Source organism: Miscanthus floridulus, chromosome 5 (assembly GCF_019320115.1).
Source record: "Miscanthus floridulus cultivar M001 chromosome 5, ASM1932011v1, whole genome shotgun sequence".
Classification (NCBI taxonomy): Eukaryota; Viridiplantae; Streptophyta; class Magnoliopsida; order Poales; family Poaceae; genus Miscanthus; species Miscanthus floridulus.
The window spans coordinates 72,204,717-72,229,550 of record NC_089584.1 but is presented as its reverse complement, the minus strand read 5'-3'; positions in this window follow the sequence as shown (position 1 = coordinate 72,229,550).

The following is a 24,834-nucleotide window of genomic DNA, read 5'->3' as shown; positions in this document are numbered from 1 at the left end:
CCAGAAAGTAAGTTGGTAACACATATCCTAAGGAGAGCATAATGAGCACATCTAAGGCTTTTGAGTTGTTGCACATGGACTTTTTTGGACCAACCACATACACTAGCATTGGTGGAAATAAAAATGGATTTGTGATAGTGGATGATTTCACTAGGTACACTTGGGTGTTCTTTCTTGTTGACAAGAGTGATGTATTTGCAACCTTCAAGACATTCATCAAGAGAATACACAATGAGTTTGAAACAACCATCAAGAAAGTGAGAAGTGACAATGGTAGTGAGTTCAAGAACACAAGAGTTGATGAGTTATGTGATGAATTTGGAATTAGACATCAATTCTCTGCCAAGTATACTCTACAATCAAATGGCCTAGTTGAAAGGAAGAATAGAACCTTGATTGACATGGCAAGATCAATGTTGCGCGAGTACAATGTTAGTCATTCATTTTGGGCTGAAGCAATCAACACAGCTTGCTACTATAGCAACCGACTCTATTGTCACCCAATGATAGAGAAGACACCATATGAGTTCTTGAATGAAAGAAAGCCCAATATTGCATACTTTTTGGGTTTTTGGTTGCAAATGCTATATATTGAAGAAAGGCACTAGATTGAGCAAGTTTGAGAAGAAATGTGATGAAGGTTTCTTGCTTGGTTACTCCACTACTAGCAAGGCTTATAGAGTTTGGAATTTGGCTAGTGGTACTCATGAGGAGGTTCATGATGTGGAATTTGATAAAACCAATGGTTCTCAAGAGGAAGATGAGAATCTAGATGATGTGAGAGGCACTCAATTGGTCAATACAATTAAGAACATGGACATTGGTGATATAGCCTAGAGAAGTGATTGAAGTTGAATGTGACAAGAATCAAGTGCTTTCAAACTCAAATGTGCAAGCTAGTGGTTCTCATGATCAAAATCAAGCTAGTATAAGTGATGACAAAGAGCAAGATCAACAAGTGGCTAGTACATCATCTCAACCAAATGATTAATCAAATGCAAGCAATCAAGTTTAATTTCTCCAACCAACCAATGTTGCAAGAGATCATCCATTGGACTCTATAATTGGTGATATTTCAAGAGGTGTACAAACAAGATCAAGATTAGCATCATTTTGTGAACACTTCTCATTTGTGTCATCCATTGAATGAAAGAAGATAGATGAAGTTTTGAAGGATGTAGATTGGGTCAATGCTATGCATGAAGAGCTAAACAACTTCATAAGAAATCAAGTATGGGAATTAGTTGAGAGGCCTAAGGATCATAATGTGATTGGAACTAAATGGGTATTTTGTAACAAGCAAGATCAAGATAGGATAGTTGTAAGGAACAAAGCAAGATTAGTGGCTCAAGGTTACACACAAGTGGAAGGTCTTGACTTTGGAGAAACATATGCCCTAGTTGCAAGATTGGAAGCAATTAGTATCTTGTTAGCCTGTGCTTGTGCCAACAACATCAAGTTGTACCAAATAGAAGTGAAGAGTGCATTTCTCAATGGGTACATCAATGAGCTAATCTATGTTGAACAACCACCTGGTTTTGAAGATGACAAGAAACCCAACCATATCTACAAGTTGAAGAAGGCTTTGTATGGATTAAAACAAGCACCAAGAGCATGGTATGTGAGGTTGAGGGATTTCCTACTCTCTAAGGGGTTCAAGATGGGCAAGGTTGATACCACTCTCTTCACCAAGAAGATGGGAAATGACTTATTTGTGTTGTAAATCTATGTTGATGACATTATCTTTAGATCAACTAATCAAGATTTTTGTTAAGAGTTTAGAAAGATGATGGTGAGTGAGTTTGAGATGTCCATGATTGGAGAGCTTAGTTATTTCCTTGGTCTTCAAATCAAGCAAATAAAGAATGGCACATTTGTGAGTCAAGGCAAGTACATCAAAGACATGCTCAAGAAGTTTGGAATGGATGATGATAAAGCTATTAGTACACCAATGGGGACAAATGGAAGCTTGGATAGTGATGCTAGTGGCAACATGGTGGATCAAAAGATGTGTTAGTCTATGATTGGAAGCCTACTCTATTTGACTGCATCAAGGCTGGATGTGATATTTAGTGTATGCATGTGTGCTAGATTTCAAGCCTCACTAAGAGAAGGTCATTTGAAGGCAACAAAGAGAATATTGAGGTACTTGAAGCATACACAAAATATTGGATTGTGGTATCCCAATGGAGCAAGATTTGAATTGATTGGATATTCAGACTCTGATTATGCGGGATGCAAAGTTGAGAGGAAGAGCACATCGAGCACATGTCAACTATTGGAAAGATCACTTGTGTCTTGGTCATAAAAGACAAAATAGTGTAGCACTTTCAACCACCAAAGTGGAGTACATTTTGGTTGGTAGTTGTTGTGCTCAATTACTTTAGATGAAGGCTACTTTGAATGATTTTAGAATCAAGTTCAAACAAGTGCCATTGCTATGTGACAATGAGAGTGCCACCTGGTTCAACATTCAAGAACAAAGCACATAGATGTCCGCTATCATTTCATAAGAGATCACCAACAAAAGTGGACATTTGCATTGAGTGTGGGCACCGATGATCAACTTGCCAACATATTTACCAAGCCACTTGACGAGAAGAGGTTTTGTAAGTTAAGGAATGAATTGAACATACTTGACTTCTCAAATATGTGTTGATGCACCCCCATTATATGACATTCCTCTCCTTCAAGCAAAGCAAGGTAAAGTTGTTTGACATGTCATTCATCCTTTGCTAAGGACTTGTTTAGTGCATCTAGTCATTCCTCATATGTCTTAGGCTCATTCATGAAAATATGATGAATTTGATGCTTGTATGGTTCCACTGTTGCTTGTATGCTTGAAATGATCTAGTGGTAGCATATGACATGTTTGTGGGCTTGTGAACCTAGTGTTTAATCTATAAAATGAGCTATAAGCGTTTAACTCAACACGGTCAAGGTAACCCTTAAAATGAGGTGTGAAGAAGCTTGCCCTTGGATTAAACCGAGTTAAATATCTTTTGCAAGTGATCTAGATTTAACCAAATATGAAAATGATCCTCACATAACATGGTTTCACCCCAACCTATCTAAAATTTGAGCTCACCTTTTGTGGTATTTGATGCCAAAGGGGGAGAAGTAATTCACAAAGTAGTAAGATAGGGGAGCAAACAAATGAAATGACATTGTAAGGGGATCAATTAAAACTTGAAACACACAAGTAGGGGGAGCAAGCTCATAAACTTGTATGTTGCATTTATATGTGCATTACACATGTTTGCTTGTATGGCACAAGTTTTTAAATTCCATATCCATGCTTGTGTGGTGTATGCTAGATAGTAGAAAATGGTTGATAAAATGAAAACTAGCATGCATAGGATGATAGCTAGATATTCACATGCTTTTTCAAGTGGTACTAGAACCTTGCTTATAATGTTGATCTCATGAGGTATCTAGTGTTTTTGTTTTTATAAGTGGTATCTAGCAAATCATGGTGCTAAGGATGGTATTATTGGCTACTCCAATTGGTATCACGCTTTGAAGGTCCATTCTTTATACCTTAGCATCATTTGGTAGCTATTACTCTCCCACACTTCCTATCCATGCATATGTGCAAGCTTTCAAATCCAAACTCTTAGCACATATGTAGGGGGAGCTAATACTACCAATTTGGGTTTATGAAACTTGTCCATATCCTTTACACATGGTAATATGCTTGGGCAAGCAAAATGAATCCAAAAATATTTCAATGAATATCTTTGTGAAAAGGTTGTCATCAATTACCAAAAAAGGGAGAGATTGAATGCCCTAGTTTGATTTTGGATAATTGATGAAACCTAGGACTAACCTTTGATCTAAGTGTGTGAATTAGATAAGGTAGTTCAATCCAAGTGGTGGAGCTAGATGATGGTCATAGTGAAGGTGATGGCCACAAAAAGATGGATCAAGTGCTTCACACTCAGAAAAGAAGAAAGAGACAAACAAAAATGGACTCAAGACAAAGGTATATTGATAGGAGCCATTTTTGGTTTGCACTCAATACACCATAGAGGGTGTGAGTGGTTTAGGATCGATAGCCGTACTATAAAGAGGGAAAATCTTTGGCTAAACGGTTATCAAGTGCCACTAGGTGACATGGTTTTTGCATATGCATTTAGGAACCTAGTGTGCTAACATTGACCATTGTAAAATGCTTTGAAAAATGCTAACACATGAGCACATGAGTTGTACACACTATGGTTAGCAACTTGGAAGCAGGGCTAAAGAGTTTGAGGAGTTAGAAAAAGGAAAAGGGATCACTTCACGTGAATGGACGTTGGTCTCAGCTTGACCAGACATGTTTAGTTAGTGTACCCTAGGTGGTGCAAGCGCTGGCTAAGAGGACCAAGTCCTAATTGGATACGAGACCTAACTTGGTGTAGCCTCAGGTCATGGCGCATAGAGAGGGCATCACTCGATGGCATGATCGGACATGGGAGACATCACATGACCGGACATGCAGGGACTACGTAAGGTTAGCGCTGACATACGCTAACACAAGCTTTGTGTAACACCCTAGGTGTTTGTCACCAGTGAAGCAATGGGTTTGAGCTCAAACATGATGTGTTAAGTGGTGATGAAGGTGTCAAGATCAAATCTACAAGAGTGAACTTCAACTTAAACTAGGACAATGCACCTTTGCTTACATGTGGACCCTTGTTAAGATTATGCAAGAGTAAGGTTAAGCATGCTCATTCCCTATACATTACATCAACATGCATCCATCTAGACCAGTGGAAAAGTTTCATGGAGTTTGGAATCAAGAAGTCACATGAAATGATAAGTTATAATCTTTCTTGGATTGCTTTATTAAGTGAATGGAATTATAGGTCATCAACAAAACCTTGCTACCTTACCCAAATGACTCTAATTGAACTCTACAACAAAATTCATGAAGGTCATCAACCAAACCTTGCTACCTTAACAGAGCACGACCGCCATGGCCACCATCGCTGAACTCCCTTACCGCCACTACTCCCTCTCCTGCAGCCCCTCTAGCGCCACCACCGAGTATGCCTATGGCTCCACAACCACCTCCCCAAGCCCTAGGCAGAGCCAAGACCCATCGTGCGCTTGCCATCGCTGAAGCTACCGCTGCCGGTAGTGCCATCCTGGCGCTGCTCAGCTGTTGTGCTCCTACTGCCTGCAGCTTGGCTGGCCAGGGCTAGGCGCGGCCATGGCTAGCCACGGCCAAGCCCTAGCGTGGGCCCTCCTTGCCGCTGCCGGCCGCTGCCCCACCGTCCAGCCCTCCCCGCCGTCCTCCCTGCTCTCTGCGTATTGAGGAAGAAGAAGGACCGCGGGCTTGAATAAGGGAGAAGGGAGGGGGTTAAGTGAAGAATCCGTGACTCTTTTGAATAGTGCCTAGAAGGGTCAATTCACTAAAGTTTAATTTATGTTTCCTACAGGGACCGCATTGCAAAAGAGTTTTCCTTTTCTTTTTCATTATATGCATATAATCAGCTGAACTTTGGAAAATCATAGTAAATTGTGGAAAAATCCAAAAATAGCAAATGAGGACTTTTTGGAATCCTTGTGAAATTATCTATGCATTAGATCTATAATATGATATGATTTAGTTTTAAGTGTTTGCTATAAAAATCAATTTATGCAGTTAGGTTTTTAATAGTAGTTATGTCTTGTCTTTTTCATAACTACAGTTTAGGTTTGATGGTTTAAGAGTTATAAAAATAACGAATGCCCTGTGTTGCTTTGCTCCTATTCTGAATAGGTCTGCATGTTTTAAGTAATGGGCTTAGTTAAGTTATGAATCATGACTTGATGTCAATACATGAGTTGTAGTACTTTTATTAAGCTTTCGAAAAAGCTAAAGAGCATAAATTTTGGTTAAGTAGATTTTTAGTTATAGCTGCTTATATTTCCATGCCTTTTTCTGCCCAAACCCAGATAGGGTTTCCTTGTTGATACTATAGGGCCTTTTTAGTAATAGAATTAGCTCTAGGTGTTTACAACAAAGTTGTTTATAATTTTCTAATCTTTCTAAAAAGTCTAGAACCACATTTATTTGACATGTATAACTCTAGCTATAGCTGTTGAAAGTGGCATGTAAGATTCTATCCATGTTTTGGACAGAGATGCATTCATTGGATTAATTGACCTTGTTAACTGTAGAATCATCTTAATATGGTAATAATAAAGTTGTATATAACTTCCTAATATTTTCAAAAAGTTATGATTTATGTTTGTTGGAGGCCTAGAACTCCAGTTATGCATCTCTGAAGTTCCTATCAGTTTTCTGTACCACTGCTGTTTGGGCTGCATGTGTTGTGTTGATTGTGCAATTATTTTCATGGTGTAAATGATATTTTCTGTGGTTGTAGTAAATACAAAAATTGTATCTAATTTCATAATCTAGCTTGTGTTAAATTTTCATGACCATAGGCCTGATAATTTAGGAACTATAGATTTTACAAGTTCATTGTTAGTTTTGGCATGCTCTCTATATAAATCTAAATGATTGTGTTGTTTGACCCAACTAAGCTTTGAATCATGTCTTGGAGATAATATAATAAGTGTAGTGATTTTCATGAGATTTCCAAATTGTTAAAGATCACTTCTTTTGGTGGTCTAAATCTCCAATTATAAGCTTGAGAAGTTGCATGGCAGAATCAGTCCAAGTCTGGACAGAGGTGCTCCATTGTGCTTGATTGGCCTTGTTAATTGAGGAATAAGCTTGTGATGATAATAACATGTTTTAGATAAATTAATAAGATTTATAGAAAGTTAAGGTTCAGGCTTGTTTGATGTCCATAACTCCAGTTATGCATTGTTGAAATTGCTGCTACTTTTCTATCCTAGTTTTGTGTAGATCTGAAATATTGGCATGTTTGACCTGGTTATCTTTGGAATAAGCTTTTGGTGATAGTAACTATGTTGTAGGAAATTTCCTTAGCTTTCCAGAAAGTCTAGGGTCACCCTTGTGGGATGCTTATATATCCAGTTATGGTTAAAACAAGTGACTGTTGTGCTGCTGTCCAGATTTCTGTACATGTGCTAGGTGATTGCTTTAGCTTGCTCTTGTTTTGACTAACATGTTGGTTAGTTCTTGATCAATGCATGTGTGCAATATCTGAACTTAATTTCACTTGTGTGCCAAGCCTAATATGCTGGCTATCCCTTTATAATAGGTTGTGTGATTTTTAGTTAAACAACTCTAGGTGCCTATGTCTTGCATGACCTTATGGTTGCCTTGAATGCTATTATGTGATGCATCTCATATTACCATTCTTCATATTCATGCACTTGCATCTTGCATCTCATCTAGGTATGCTAGATGAACCATGTGAAGGACGTGATATTGGAGCCGAACCCAAAGATGGTGTATGGTGGACCAATCCCGAAGTTCAAAGGACTAAACAAGTGCCAAAATGGGAGAGACTCACCAAGCGAGTGTCATCTAACAAACACTGACCTAGTGTTGGATTCCAGACAAGCCCCGGAGCATTCTAAGCCTCCTACTTTTTTATAAATATCACTTGAGTTCTTTATGTTTGATGCATTATGTTATAAGGGTTGATTGGAACCACTTGATGCATAGAACTACCTTGTGCAGAAATATACCTTTAACCCTATGTAGGTCTAGGATCGAATATATGCTTAGCCATGCTTAGACCGGTAGAAGTTTGGTGATTTCCTATCACCTGCGAGATATAGGTGGATACCGAAGCATGGTTGACTATGTTTGCTATCGTGGAAAAGAATCATGGGGTCATGTAAATGGAGATCGAGCGGGATGTCGATAGAGAGGAAACAAGACATGGAGGTCTTGGGTGTGGATATATCCCCATCTGTGTCGATTAAGGACCGTATCATTGTTGGACCTTTTGACGAGATTGAACTCATGCCTATCACTTAGCTAGCTGGATAACTCATTCTGACCGCGAAGCCGAGTTGCTCAACTCAGGCCGGGCCTCGCTCTGTAAGAGTGCGTACTCTGGATGGTAGTAAGGATGTGTGGGGAGTGGATCAATAGACCGTGGGCAAGCACGACCTAAGTGACCTGGTCTAGGACCGTGGGCAGGCATGGCTTGAGCGACTTGGCTACCGCCAGTCCCTGATTGTGCGGCGCTGGGCGAACCCATGAAATGTGGACTTGTGTTGTACCAAATGTTACCTAAGACTATCTTGGCGCAGGTATGTCTAGGTTTGTGTTAGGAATAAATTCCCAGCTGGTTGAAATCGATTTGAATCGCCGTCTCTCCCGGATAGTGAGAAACTTGGCTAGCTCCAACATCGTATTAATTGTATTATGGAATGTGATGGTTCGGATAAACATGGAATTACTACACCGGCTATGGTTACTATTGTATGCTATCAAATGATATACCACATGTTTGGCACATGTTAGTTGCTAATCTAGAGATAAATAGCTATAATTAACTTGATGACCAAAGTATAATTGTACAACCGAATTAGTCGCTTTTATGCAACATGTTGTCAAGCTAGCCCCACTTATAAAGCCTTGCATGATCCTTAGAGTCATTTTATTTTTGGTTTATGATGGGTAAGTCTAGCTAAGTACATTTGAGTACTCAGGGTTTATCCCGCCTTGTTGCAGGTGAAGTTCTCGGCCTGCTGAAGATGGTGGCTAACTGCCGATGGGCTCGGTGACTCTATATTTATTTCTCATCTATATGCTTTTATCTGAGGATGCCATTTATGCTAGCAATGTATTTGGAACTTATATTAATGTAATCATTTGAAAGCTATGTTGTTTTCACTAATCGATTTTGAAACCCCAAACTTGTACTATTATTTGTGAACCCATTTGTAATATTATTTCTGCTGCAACTCTGTGTATGTGATGTGTATTTGCTTAAACATGCGATCTTGGTTGTGATGTTGATTTACCGAGGTCCTTCGTGACACTCGGCGGACTACCGGGTTTATATAAGTGAAAGTATGCGCGTGTCAATGTGTTAGCGGGAACAACCGTACTTGATCTTGTATAAATTGGGTGGTTCTATCATAGTTGGCATCAGAGCAAGATTAAGAATAATACTGTCATGTACATAGTTTAAAAAATAAAGTTTTGGTTTTAAAAAGCCTATTTTGACTAAAACTTTAGCTACAGGCAAATTTGTCAAAACTAATTTGCAACACTATGCTAGCGACATCCTCCTTTATACCCAATTAAGGACTACTAGGTGGCAATAAGTAAACTAACACTAACTATCGGGGGTTTACTTCTTGCAATTTTTATTTTATCGTCCATACAACGTGCTATTGTATGGATGTCATTCGCTTGAATGGTATTGTATGGATCACTATACCTCTATGCCCAGGTAAGAAGGTAAGTTGATGAGTGGCATGACCGCAAGTGTGAGCATGCAGTCAGGGAGAGCTAGCTTTGATACGATTGTATACGCATGCTTGCATGTGTGTATGGTGCGTATTTAATTGTGGGTAGCAAATTTAATGATCGGGTAGCTTTGATACAGAAGTATATATATATAGATATACATATGGAAGTATTTAGCTTGCAACCTAGAGCCCAGACTTTCATTTCTGCATATATAATTGTGGGGTTGGGCTAAAATGAAATCCTTCTATAGGTACTCTAACCACGAATGCATAGATTGAATGTAGCTGACGACTAGCTATATGTTGAGAGAGTACGTGTTTTGCGACCGACATAGAACGTGATTGCCACCTTAGGCTGGCAATTTTGTGAGGAAGAATAGGACGGTCATGCATCATGATTGTGCATGTGCATAAATATGCTTCCCTCACTTTGTTCTAATACTAAGTAACTTGTGATCAATGTGATGTTACTATCTTCCTTGTGTGAAGCTAGATAAAATGCCTTGTTCCATGCCGCTTGAATAGCTATGCTTGAACATAGTGTGTGATTAGCTTTACCTTATATGTTGCTTCCAAAGGAAATAGATCGCAAGTTAGTAGTTAGCAAAAAACTCTACCCCTTTGAAAACTAAATTGCTAAATGTAAGAAAAACTTGTTTTGTAGGGATATCCACCTACTCAGTAAAAAGGAAATAACAAATAACAGTACCTTACCACCATGTTTTGCATGATATGTGTAGTGGTGTTGCTATAGGTGACTGCTTGTTATGTGCGAGCTTTGTGCTTAGTGATAGTCGCTTAAGCTAATTGGATTGAGTGTTTCAAAATGCTCGCTTAAGACCATGATGTAGGTGTGGATGCTCATTATCTAGGTAGTGCCGTAGTTGTCACCCTTTTGTCCTCGGTAAGCATACGAGTGTGGAAGAGCACTATCCTGGAACAACGTCCAAGTTTTGATATTCTCATGGTTGTTGTCTCCAATTAAGTTCTTCTTAAGGGCCTGAGTCTGTACACATGGTTGCTAGCCCTTGAACATTGCACTACAAAGACCTTTATCCATGCATTTACTTATCCTTAGGCCCAAGCTTAGTTCCCTTGAATGCTTGCTTGTGTCATGGTTGTCCCGCTCCTATGTGGGAGGACCTTGCTAAGAAAATCCTTGTTGGACCTCATTGCTCCTTCTCCTATAGATGATCTGGTGCAACACTAATCGCTATCTACCCAGGCTTCAGAACTTTTTCCTCGCAGATCATGTCGTTGCTTTATCAACTGAATCCCTAGTCAGTGCTTTGGCTCTATCCCTCGCATCTCATTTATTTTGCCTCCAACCCTATCAAGTCTCTAGATGTTTATCAGTCTTGATCTCATGTTGCTGCTTGGCGAGACCAAATCTCATGTTAATCTTTATCTGGTAATCACTTTGGTGAACACGAGGCATATATAGAAATTAGGCAAGAGTCCCCTGCTCAGTTGTCTTCAGCAATTAGGCTATGTTCTCTTGTGCTATGTTTTGATCTTTGGATCACCTCCTTGTTGACTCCTAACCTTGTGACTACCCTTGCTTGCTATTCCTTCTTTGCATAGTGCTTGTTCATATGACCCAATCTGTGCAACTTAAAATTTCACTTTGGGTGTGTGATCAGTAATGGTGTTATGAGTAGCAACTACGGTGCCGCGACAAAACTGAGAGCCTCCTATGGTGCGCGACACAAGGTTGTGTTGCTCGACACGCGCTGGTATCGAAGTTCCTAGTCATGATCCATTGTAGAACTACACCGATGTGTTATTTTCACATGAGCTCCTCCTTGGTTATCTCTCCTTATCGTGTCAGAAGATCTATATGTTGAACCAGATGCAATAGGACTTCCTTCTGAAGTCATCCAAAGGATAAACTTTGAAGAATAGGTCACTGACATGAACTTAATAGACTGCAAGAGATGGTAGACAAATGACTCTATGTGACTGTCCCTATAATGATGTCGGTCATCTAGTGAGCAACTTATGTCATCCTGTTGGATCAAAAGGGCACACAACACTTAAAGTTGGACAAGTTATTAGTTGGATGATAAATGGACTAGGATATTATATCCTATAATAGGTCTCCTAGTGCTTATGAGTTTTCTACCCAAGTCTTGACCTTTATGTGCAAGATGATCAACCGACCTTCTTCGGTATGACCCTTTTCTGCTGACTTCAATGGCGACCATATGTTTATACTTCAACCACAATTCTTATTATCAAGAATGAAGATTTTAAAACTTTTTGGTGTTGAGAGACAACTGATTAGTTACTAGTAGGAAGGATAATCTCTAGCTAGGTAATGACTCTTTGGTAACTATGAAGGCCAGATCTCATAGTACAATGTTAAGCAAAGAAACAACAAAGCCAGTCAGAGATACCAGTACTGCTTTCTTCTCCAAGCCCTATGTCATCAAGTCAAGTCCACCTTGGACAACCACATGGGTAGTGCAAGATACTGTATTAGCTAAGTAAAGAGCTAGAGAAAGCACATCCCTAGTCTTAGTCAGCATCATTATGTATATGGTGCTATCAAAGGATTGTTTTGGATTCTATTGGATGAAGCACAGAAGGATAATCAGAGATGTTCCCTTATCCTATAGGACTATCACTCCATGTGAAGTATGCATTGTGCCCTGCAAGAACATCCCACCAGTTCAATGCTTGTGCATAGTCGAGTTGGTGTCTAAATCAATGGTTGAGGTTGTTTCCTAAGAGGTATGTAAGGAAAACCCTAGCCTCCATCCTCAGCAAGAAAGCTACCACTGTCATAAAGAGAATTAGAGAGTACATAACACACTTCCCAATGTGTAAATCAAAGGAAAAGAAGAGTAGAAAATATATCGAGATTTCATGACACTAAACTGGTTATCCTTAAGCTGGTGATTAGAGAATCAAACATGGTTGAATTCACACCCAACTTGGTGATCTCATTCCTTGCTTAAGGTACTTTGATGTCTTAAGTTTGTTTGAGGACTGGTTGAGTAAAGCATCAGATTTGAGAGATATTTTGATAGTTCAATCACAAAATTTTAGAACAAAGTAGTTTTTGGTAGATGATTTGTTTGGATGGTCAAATAGTGTCCATTTGAGCTGAATTTTGGTCAGTAGTTAAAGGACTCTTGGATCTAAATGCCTACCAAAATTTGTGCACAATGGAGCGGTAGTTTGCAAGATATGAACTGATTACCATGAGGTACAGAATCTGTGATTTCTCTACTGACTACTATCATCCCTCACATTAGAAGTGTTGTGTTTGTAATTGATGCTAAGATTAGCAACATGGTCAATGTTTTGCCGTTGGATATTACTTTAGATGCCCTAGAGAAGACTTCTTGCACCCCTTTGTGCCTTGCTTTTGCCCTCTCATATCAACAATGCTTGAGAAGTCAAGGTGTTCTAGAAGTCAATTCATGCCTTTTCAAGTCAAAAACAATTTGAAAAGTGTCAAATAACAGATTTTAGATTTTGAGTATGAGTTGTTGATTGACATTAGAAAGAAAGCTACAATGTCAAATGTAGTCCAACAAAGCTAGTTTTGCTATAGTGCAAGTCAACCCAACTTACTACGCCACTACACCATGAAGGCAAATTGTGCTCAACCTGCTTAGTAGTGTGCTGTTTTTCCAGTCGGTGTATACTTGCAACTTTTGTTGACCTTTAGACCTCATTATCATCCTTCTTCAACAAGGATTTCCAAGGTAGACTTGTCCTTGGTACATTCTATGTGTTTTTACCCATGAGGTTGCCTCAGATTCAACACAAATAACTGTTGCCGCTTGGATACAAGGATTCCCCAATTAATGATCGTTGAAAACACTAAGTCAACAGAGTCAACTATTGCATTCACCGCTCACTTAGCAGACTCAGATAATAAAGTGTTATCATTAAAGAAAGAGAACTACACACATAGAACATTATGTAGTTTTTCATTGGTTGGCATTTGAGTGATCGAACGGTTACGACCGGCATAGATATTGTCTATTGATTACTTGGCTTCTCACAACCTCAAAGGATGCTTACCCCATTTATAATCTCATTCCTTATGAAAGGTTGTACTCAAGCTACTTTGGTAGAGGACTGCTTTTCGAACTTTGTGAATGAACATGGAACCATTGTAATGAGTAGTTTTCTAAAGCTTGTAGCCTAATGCAAAGTTCACATGGTCCATGCTATATTCATTAGGGAATTAGAGATTGTGGGTAATTGGTTTATGCTCCGTAGTACTCTCTGTATCCTAAGAACGAAGTGTTGTGCTATCTTAGATTTGTCCCAAAGTAACAATGCTTCATAGAAGCCAATGAAGGAAATTCTTTAGACAAAACTCACTAGAAAGAGCAAGTATCAAAAAGTGTCTTGACCAAATTAGCCTCTCTGATACTCTGAAGTTAAGTAGCCTAACGCTATCACTGATGTTGGAAAATGGATGACATGCTTCTCTTCCCCTAAAAGTCTTTTGCACCAAATCTTGGGGCGAGATTCCTATAAGGGGGAGGGCTGTAACACCATAAGTGTTTGTCACCTGTTAAGCAATGGGTTTGAGCTCAAACATGACATGTTAAGTGGTGATGAAGGTGTCAAGATCAAATCTACAAGAGTGAGCTTCAACTTAAACTTGGACAACACACCTTTGCTTACTTGTGGACCCTTATGAAGATTATGCAAGAGTAAGGTTAAACTTGCTCATTCCATGTACATTACATCAACATACATCCATCTAGACCAGTGGAAAAGTTTCATGGAGTTTGGAATCAAGAAGTCACATGAAATAATAAGTTATAATCTTTCTTAGATTACTTTATTAAGTGAATGGAATTATAGGTCATCAACCAAACCTTTATACCTTGCCCAAATGACTCTAATTGAACTCTACAACAAAAGTAATGAAGGGTTCGTGTTGAGCACATGTCAAGAAAAGGCCTCAATTGGTCGAAAACCCTAATTCCAGGGTTAACGAGATGCTACTTTGACCAAGATGAAGAATTGGTTCATGTACTAGATATGAAGTTTGACCTTTAATAAAACTTGAAGTTTGAGTGGAGTAGAACAAACTTTGTTTTTGGGCCAAGAGCAAGATCAGCTTGTAAGAAAGTCAAACCGAGGCTCAAACTTTGAATCAACAACTATTTTTAGTACTTAGAATTTTTCTAAGTTTGGAATTCATCGTCATCGACATTGGCATCTCGTGTTCTCATGATTTTGTTAAGCAATGTGATCGTGTCCAAAAATAAAAGTTGGAGTATACATTATGGAGAAAAGCGTGCAAAAGGAGGGCACTCGTTGGACCTTGTCTTGACCATCGATTTTAGAGTTTGTTAATCGCTGTCAATGCGTTGGCATTTGCTAATTGGACACTAATTATCTGCTGATCCAGAGCTCTAATGACTTGGCACCTAAAATAAGAACTGTAGAGCATCAGGAGAGCAGCAAACTTCATTTTGTGCCCATTATCAAATTTAGCACGTAGACGTCCCAAAGATGCGTTCCACGCCGGCCACTCCATCGCTCGCTAGGTGTTTGCGAAAAAGCCCCAAAGCATGTCAAATGGCCTATGCGTGGCAACCATGCGTGAGCTCGCCCCCACCAATGCCGATGCATGCACCCGTGCCCCTATGCCCTGCGTCGATGGGGAGGTGCTCTCTACCCTCTCTCCCTCTCTCGGCCCTCTCCCTCTCGCTCCGACCTCGCGCCTACGCGCGTGTGCTAGAGCATGTCCGCCATGGCCGCCGTCGCTGAACTCCCTTGCCACCACTGCTCCCTCTCCTACAGCCCCTCCAGCACCACCACCGAGTATGCCTATGGCTCCATGACCGCCTCCCCATGCCCTAGGTGGAGCCGAGACCCACTGTGCGCTTGCCGTCGTTGAAGCTGCCGTTGCCGGCAGTGCCGTCTTGGCGTTGCTCAGCTGCTGCACTGTTGTTGCCTATAGCTTGGCCGGCCAGGGCCAGGCGTGGCCATAGCTGGCCATGGCCAAGCCCCAGCATGGCCCCTCCTTGCCGTCGCCGGCCCTCCCCGTCGTCCTCCCCTGCTCTCTGCGTATTGAGGAAGAAGAAGGACCGTGGGCTTGAATAAGGGAGAAGGGAGGGGGTTAAGTGAAGAGTCCAAGACTATTTTGAATAGTGCTGAGAAGGGTCGATTCTCTAAAGTTTAATTTATGTTTCCTACAAGGACCGCATTGCAAAAGCATTTTCCTTTTCTTTTTCATTATATGCATATAATCAACTAAAGTTTGGAAATCATAGAAAATTGTAGAAAAATTCAAAAATAGCAAATGAGGACTTTTTGGAATCCTTGTGAAATTTTCTATGCAGTAGGTCTATAATATGGCATGATTTAGTTTAAAGTGTTTGCTATAAAAATCAATTTATGCAGTTAGGTTTTTAATACTAGTTATGTCTTGTCTTTTCATAAGTGCAGTTTTGCTGCTCAAATAAATGTGAAATTTTTACGTAGTGCTACTAAGGTGATGGTTGATGTCTGGTAAAAATTTCAAGAGTTTAGATTTGATGGTTTAAGAGTTATAAAAATAACAAATGCCCTATGTTGCTTTGCTCCTATTCTAAATAGGTCTGCATGTTTGAATTAATGAGCTCAGTTAAGTTATGAATCATGACTTGATGACAATGTTGTAGTACTTTTATTAAGCTTTCTAAAAAGCTAAAGAGCATAAATTTTGGTTAAGTAGATTCTTAGTTATAGTTGCTTACATTTCTGTCGCTTTTTCTGCACAAACCCAGACAGGGTTGCCTTGTTGGTACTATAGGGCCTTTTTAATAGTATTCTAAGCTTTCTAAAAAGTCTAGAACCACATTTATTGGACATGTATAACTCTAGTTATAGCTGTTGAAAGTGACATGTAAGATTTTGTCCATGTTTTGGATAAAGATGCATTCATTGGATTAATTGACCTTGTTAACTGTAGAATCATCTTAATATGGTAATAAGAAAGTTGTAGATAACTTCCTAAGCTTTTCAAAAAGATTTGATTCATGTTTGTTGGAGGTCTAGAACTCCAGTTATGCTACTCTGAAGTTCCTATCAGTTTTTTGTACTACTGCTGTTTGGGCTACATGTGCAGTGTTGATTGTGCAATTATTTTCGTGGTCTAAATGATGTTTGCTGTGGTCGTAGTAAATACCAAAATTGTAGCTAATTTCATAATCTAGCTTGTGTTAAATTTTGATGACCATAGGCCTGATAATTTAGGAACTATAGATTTTACAAGTTCATTATCAGTTTTGGCATGCTCTCTGTATAGATCTAAATGATTGTGTTGTTTGACCCAACTAAGCTTTGAATCAAGTATTGGAGATAGTAGAAGTGTAGTTCTTTTCATGAGCTTTCCAAATTGTTAAATATCACTCCTTTTGGTGGTCTAAATCTCTAGTTATAAGCTTGAGAAGTTGCATGGCAGAATCTATCCAAGTCTGGACAGAGGTGCTCCATTGTTCTTGATTGACATTTTTAATTGAGGAATCACCTTGTGATGATAATAAACATGTTTTATATAAATTAATAATCTTTCTAGAAAGTTAAGGTTCATGCTTGTTTGATGTCCATAACTCCAGTTATGCATTGTTGAAATTGCTGCTACTTTTCTATCCTAGTTTTGTGCAGATCTAAAACATTGGCATGTTTGACATGGTTATCTTTGGAATAAGCTTTTGGTGATAATAACAATGTTGTAGGCAATTTCCTTAGCTTTCCAGAAAGTCTAGGGTCACCCTTGTTGGATGCTTATATCTCTAGTTATGGTTAAAACAAGTGACTCTTGTGCTGCTGTCCAGATTTCTATACATGTGCTAGGTGATTGCTTTAGCTTGCTCTTGTTTTGACTAACATGTTGGTTAGTTCTTGATCAATGCATGTGTGCAATATCTGAAGTTAATTTCACTTGTGTGCCATGCCTAATATGCTGGCTATCCCTTTATAACAGGTTGTGTGATTTTTAGTTAAATAACTCTAGGTGCCTATGTCTTGCATGACCTTATGGTTGCCTTGAATGCTATTATGTGATGCATCTCATATTACCATTCTTCATATTCATGCACTTGCATCTCATCTAGGTATGCTAGATGAACCATGTGAAGGACGTGATGTTGGAGCTAAACCCGAAGATGGTGTATGGTGGACCTATTCCGACGTTGGAAGGACTAAACAAGTGCCGAAATAGGAGATACTCACCAAGCGAGTGTCATCTAACAAACACTGACCTAGTATTGGATTCTAGGCAAGCCCCGGAGCATTCTAAGCCTCCTATTTTTTTTATAAATATCACTTGAGTTCTTTATGTTTGATGCATTAGGTTATAAGGGTTGATTGGAACCACTTGATGCATAGAACTACCTTGTCTAGAAATATTCCTTTAATCCTGTGTAGGTCCAGGATCAAATATATGCTTAGCCATGCTTAGACCGGTAGAAGTCATGTGATTTCCTGTCACCTACGAGATATAGGTGGATATCGAAGCATGGTTGACTATGTTTGCTATCGTGGAAAAGAACCATGGGGTAATGTAAATGGAGACCAGGAGGGATGTCGATAGAGAGGCAACAAGACATGGAGGTCTTGGGTGTGGATCTATCCCCGTCTATGTCACTTAGCTAGCCGGATAAGTTGTTCCGACCGTGAAGCCGAGTAGCTCAACTCAAGTTGGGCCCCGCTCTGTAAGAGTGCACACTCTAGATGGTAGTAAGGATGTGTAGGAGTGGATCAATAGACCATGGGCAAGCATGACCTAAGCGACCTGGTCTGGGACCGTGGGTAGGCATGGCTTGAGCGACCTGGCTACCGTCAGTCCCTGATTGTGCGATGCTGGGTGAACCCCCGAAATATTGACCTGAGTTGTACCAAAGGTGACCTAAGACTACCTTGGTGCAGGTATGTCTGGGTTTGTGTTAGGAATAAATTCCTAGCTGGTTGAAATTGATTCCAATCATCGTCTCTCCTGGATAGTGAGAAACTTGGCTAGCTCCAACATCATAGTAATTGTATTATGGAATGTGATGGTTCAGATAAACATGGAATTACTACACTGGCTATGGTTACTATTGTATGCTATCAAATGATATACCACATGTTTGGCACAGGTTAGTTGCTAATCTAGAGATGAATAGCTATAATTAACTTGATGACCAAAGTATAATTGTACAACCGAATTAGTCGCTTTTATGCAAAATGTTGTCAAGCTAGCCCCACTTATAAAGCTTTGCATGATCCTTGGAGTCATTTTATTTCTAGTTTATGATGGATCTCAACAACATCCTCAACCCACTCATGCTTAAGTTGGTTTGCTAATGGAGGATCCATCATGCATGGAGAAGGTGATGGGTGGAATAGCTTGCATGATGGAATTGAAGAAAGCTTGGATGGAAGAAAGGTGGGATCTTCAACCTCTTGCTATGGAAGCTCTCAAATCTCAGAGCTAAGGATCTTCATCTCGATCTCAAGGTTTATCTCTCATCTCATGAGTTTTCATTCAATCCCTAAGCCATAGCAACACTTAGTGAAACTAGCTTTCAACCCAGCCATAGTGAGCCTAGTAATCCACCTAAGCCATCATATGAATGTTTGGCACATGCAAGATGCACAACTCCACAAATCTAAGCTTGAACCCCAAGAGCACCCAAGCGCATAGGTCTTGTCGCCCGATTGGCGGAGAGTCCATCAACTCGACGGAATGTCTGTTAATACCCCAAGAAGTTACTAGAAAGCCTTACCCGTAGTCCGCTTAGACTACCAAAGTGTCTGTGATACACCATAGAGTGTCCATTGAATTATAAGGATAGTAACCCAGCAACCCAAGAGTACCCAATTCATACTGGAGCATCTATCAACGGACTAGACCATCTGATGTGAACAAAAAACCTTAGATATACCTAAGCCCCAAATCTATCGAAGTCTCTGTGATCTCCACATAGCGTTTGCCAACCAGTACAGAGCCAGAACAGAACCGAACCACCTTGGTACCCAGTATAATAGAGTGTTTGTTAGTAAGACAGAGTGTTCAACGATCCATAGAGATGTATGTGACTATCTAGCAAGCCTACCTAGGAAGTCAACAAGTACAAGTTTATACCTTTTCCACATAGTGCAATGACCAAGCCTTAGTTAAATGTTCCATCCCAAGTCCCATTGCAAGCCCATGTACTAATGCCCTTTCTCGTTATCATGATCATCGATGTATCTCTTCAGGCATGTCTCTCGTATTCTTTTAGGAACATCCCAAGTGAGGATCACATAGCTATACAAGTGGTTATCGTCAGCTTTTAGATGTCTAAACGGCAACACCATCGGGCACGCACCCCACTATTATAAACCCTACGTTGGATACTTATCAAATTGCATTATATGTTATGCATTACATGTAGTCTTGGATAATGATCACTCTTATACTACACCTAGAGTAGCTTAATAATCTGTAGAAGCCTCTCATCTAAACAATGGGAATGGGAACGCTTAATGCTTATTGCTTAGTTGCTTGGGCAACGGTAGAAGTCAAGCATGGGAAGGGAACTCATACTCGCGCATGTAGGATGCTACACCTAGATAATTAACTACTAAAACCAATGATGGTAAAACTTGACATACCTAACTAATCTAGCTAAGGACTAATATCCCTAATAGGATAATCTTGATGATAACTTGGATATCTTGCTCATGCGAGGGGTAGGTCATCATGAGTGTGGGATCTCAAGCAACATAGCTCGTGGAGCATTAAGGACCTTGTATTGGGATATGTAAGTCCGAGTAACCACTTGTATAGACCACATGTCATAGATGGGGTTGACAAGCCAAGTAACTAATTGTGACCTGTTTATCCATGAAACTGGCAAGGGGGTTGGCATCGGTTGGGAATGTCTAGGACATTGACCAGGCAACCGCTCGAACCTTTTGTTGGACACTCAGGCTAGATTAGGGAAAGGTTGGAAGGCATGAGGCAACCCTTACTCTCACATAAGGGTATGGTGGTTAGTCCTGTCCTTCCATGTGGGTACAGTTGTAGACCTCTGTAGAGTCTTGAAAGCCTGAAGTCCTTCGCGACAGACTATTCGGTTGTTCTTTCTTTCTATATCCATGGTAGCATGAACAATGGACTATGAGCACTTTGTTATAATGATGAATACCTTTATTTCTATGTTGAGCATAGCATGTCATACTCTTAATGTTCATCATTGTTGTCCGTACATACACATACCCGATAACTACTCTGTGCATCCACCAAATATTATATGTTGGAATTAAGTCCTACAAGTACACAGTAGACCTTCAGAATAATTTTTTGGTTGTGCGAACCAAAAGGAATGGTGATTTTGGGTTGTACCAAGTCTAAAACCAAGTGGATTCATTTTTTGTCCCATATTTTTCTATTATATTTCTTTTTTTACTGGGAATCGAAATTTTGTACTCATGGTGCAGCCGTTAAGTTGTTTTGCAGGTAGACCAGCCATTATCTTCGAGGCTAACTCCGATAATGCAAGTTAGCAGACCTTGGAGCAGGTGCTCTCCTAGATGAGCTGTGTGTAAATCCAATGGTTTGATGAGTGACAAGAGCGGCAACCTAGTGCAGGAAAAGAGTTGTCAGAGTATTAGATCTAGTAGTACGTTTGCACACTTGAAACCTATTTTGTTATCAACAATGCTTTAGTAATAGATGTAAGGCTAAAGTGTGTATGTGATTGAGTTGTATGATATGCATTGTGTTGGGTATGTGTGTATAACTCAACGTGAAGCTCTTGAAGAGGAGTTGCTATGTGCGCTCCTGGGGGTCTCGTGCTGTCGTGTTACCTAAATTGAGCAGGTCAAGTGGACGAGTCTCGATTTAGGTGGTTCAGCATGGCGAGTGCCCCACACTTGGCACTTTGAGATACTTGACATCCTTGTGAGCCCAAGCAAACACCTCTCACTTATCTCCATCATTGATTCATCATCATTGTGAGATTGGGAGTGATTCAAAGTGCATTTGCTTGAGTGATTGCATCTAGTGGCACTTGGGGATCATTGTGGCTATGGATTTCTTGTTTCTCTTAGTGGTTGTTGCCTCCTATATGGCTTGGAGCAATGGAGGAGCATTAGCACAAGTTGGTGATTGTTCGTGGCCATCTCTCGAAGATTGTGAGGGGTCTTGTGCCTTCCCCCGCAGAGCACCAAAGGCAACTCTAGTAAATTGCTCATGTAATTGAGTTACCTCACTTGTGGGTAGGTTGTTGTGGCATCCATTTGTTGGACTAGGTTTGTGAAACACCTATTAGCCACCGAACTACCATGTGTTGGTCAACACAATAGGGACTAGCGTGCCGGCAAGCATGTGAACCTTGGGAGAAAAATCGTGTGTCATCTTGTGATTGGATTTCTCCTGGTGATTGGTTGGCTTTCATATTGTGATTGGTTCATTTCTCGACATGGCAGTATAATCACCCTACTAACTCCTTTACAATCTTCCAAACTAGTTGTGTAGCAAGCTCTTTAGTGTAGCTAGTTTTGAGAGGTTGCTAGTTAGCTTAGTTTAACCTAGTGGAGCTCTTTAGTGCAGTCTTGTTGAGAGCTCTTATAGTGAGTAGTGACTTAGCTCTTGTTGTGTGCTTAGTGATCATAGTAACTAGAATTGTTTGGATAGGTGGCTTGCAACCCTTGTAGAGCTAGAGCAAATTGCATTTCACCATTTAGCGTATAAACAAATTGCTCTAGTGATTTTGTAGAGTTTTAAATAGGCTATTCCCCCCTTTAGCCATATTAGGACCTTTCTTCGGCCAGTCCCTCAGGGCCCCTTTAGCTATTGATGGCTGATCAGAGGGTCCAGAGCCACTCACAATGCTTTGACTGGGGCTATAAAGGGGAGCCTCAAGGGAGCGGCGCCTTCTATCCCTCCTCTAGCTCCTTCTCTTCTTCCTCTCAGATCTAACTCCTGGTGGCCATGGTGGTGATGAAGTGTGATGTCTCCCTCTGAGTGAGCCTCGCTTGCTTCATCGGGTGATCGCTCCCATGAAAGTGGAAGGATCCCAACAAAGGAAAGCCAATGACATGGAGCAGAGGGGGATGCAGAACTATGGCACTGGGCGGGAGTCCGGTGCCTCCAATGTGGCCGGTGGCCTAGGCAACCATGGTCTTCCTGTCGAGTGCTACCGGTGCTGATGCTTTCCCTACACCGAGGCCCGCCGAGTCTCTATCCCGCTATCCTTCCTTGGAAAATAGAAGGATCCCAGCAACGTGAGTCATCGGGGTCCTTTTGTTTTAATAGTGGAAGAGCCAGCAGTCCGGGGACTCATTGAGTCTTCGCGTAGGTGAGCTCGGCTGGTGTGGAGGCACTCCTAACCTTGATGCAGTTTTGTGTTTGCGTTTGGCACTAGATGATCTGACCCTAGAAAGTTATTTGATTCGGTCAGATTAGCTATTCTAAATCAATTAAAAGACCAAAGTCCAAGTTATCTGGTGGGTTCTTTAGTTGATAATTCAAAAGCTAATAATAAAGGAACCCATAGCAGTGAATGAAAAATTCATTCAGAGCCAAGGCACGAAGAACAGGTGTAAAATGAATTTTTATTCATTGAAATAACCCCATTACAATCTAAGGGTTGAAGAAAATGTGGTTGACGATTGCTTCAGCCAGAGTTATGTGCATTATGGCTTTGGTGACTCCCTTGAAGTCGTCCACCAACTCCGGGTAGTTATTAGGGTCCTTGCCGTCGGGGAAGCTAGGCTACAGCAGACGGAGATCATGCCCTAAGCACACATGGTCAATCGCTAAGGCAACAACGTCTCTATGTTGGACACCATGGAGAGCCACCTCCCGGGCACGCATGGGGACGTCCTGGAGGTGGGCCACCAACATGACACCCCAGGCATTTAGGGCATCGACTGCATTGTTTGCCACCAACTGCTCCATTAGAGCTACAAGAAGAAGAAAGAGCTCATCAGGAGAAGAACAGGAAAATAGAGTAATCAAATACAGAGTTATCTTGAAGAACTTACCCGCAACCCTGGCATCAAATGCCGCCAGTTGTGCGCGAACAACATTGGTCTCCCCTCTACGGTGGCGAGGGTAGCCTAAGAAGTGTTCAAGGCAATCTCTAGATGACTACTCTCGTGGGTCGCCTCAGAGTAGTGGTCCATCACCACATTCCGCTCATAGAGATAATGGTGGATGCCATCTCCATTATAGGAGTTGGAGTCATCAGAAGGTCCTATCAATGCCGCCGATCTAGCATCTCAGGCAGCACCAGAAGGCCTCGCCGCATGATGATGGCCATCGGCGTGGGATATGGCTCTGTAGATCAAGAGAAGTCAATTAAGGCAATCATTGAAAAGAACAAAGACGCGAATAAGATCTAACTTACCCCTAACGGTAGAGGCGTTGGCGCATGGGGAGTTCTTCCTCCGGGACATCACTGGCAGGACGCTTACCGTTGGCCATGGTATTGGAAAAGGAGGGACAATTTAAAACTAGGGAGGAAGAAGTGGCACAGTGACAAGAGTGGAGGTAGGAACATATGTGATCCCTCGGCTGTCCTTTAAGAGTGTATTTATAGCCGGACTAGGATACTGATGGATCTTTTGAGTCGAAAAAAAATAAATTTGATTTATGGAAGATGGAAGGCCATCTCAAATGTTGAGGAAGCCACGTGTTGTCTAATAAGAAGGCAACAATTGCAGAAGCAACAGATTTGAAAATTTTATTCATCAGGGTTATTTGCAGTTTCATTCAAATCTAGGATGCGAACATGAAATATTATCTGCTACAATTTTGCATTTCACGCATGTTCGGAGACAGGCCCTAGAATTGATCAACCAAAGTTCAGTCAATTAGCTGATGGACCAAACTTGAAGAGACGATTAATCCAAAAAGCCAACCACCGGTGTAGTACTCGATGATGGTAGAAGAATTTGTGCACAACAGGGTACAATGTTAGCCAGACCAAAGAAATGACAAGAGATCGGCTACGGAGCACGAGTTGAGGAAGACAAAAGGATGATCACCATTGAGTGGCCAAATGTCATGATTGAGAGAGGCCAATGGAATAGATCTACAAGAAGACCAAAGAAGTTAGTATGGGATTAGAGCAGAAGGTTGGAAGTGTGGTGCATGCGACGAGAATTTTGGAACAAAATGATTTATCCTAAAATTGGGGGGCATGTGTTGACACCAAAATTTAGGTCGGGATGAGGAGACCATGAGGTCGAAAGCTTATCAAGGAAAGACGAAATATTCAGCAAAGATCGACTAACTAAATTGCCATCAACTAGATAAGATGACGCCATCATTCCAAGGGAATGGGCCCCATTGGCAAGAACGACAAGGCACGAACCAAGAAGACACGTCGAACTTCATAGAAAGGAAAGATTGAAGCCCAATTTAACGCAATTTAGGAAGCTTTATTTTTCTTTTCCAAGTTTGAGATTGGTCTTGTTCGACCAGGACTCATAGTCGAGCCTCGGGTATAAATATTGAACCCCGGCTATTGTAACAGATATCTCAAT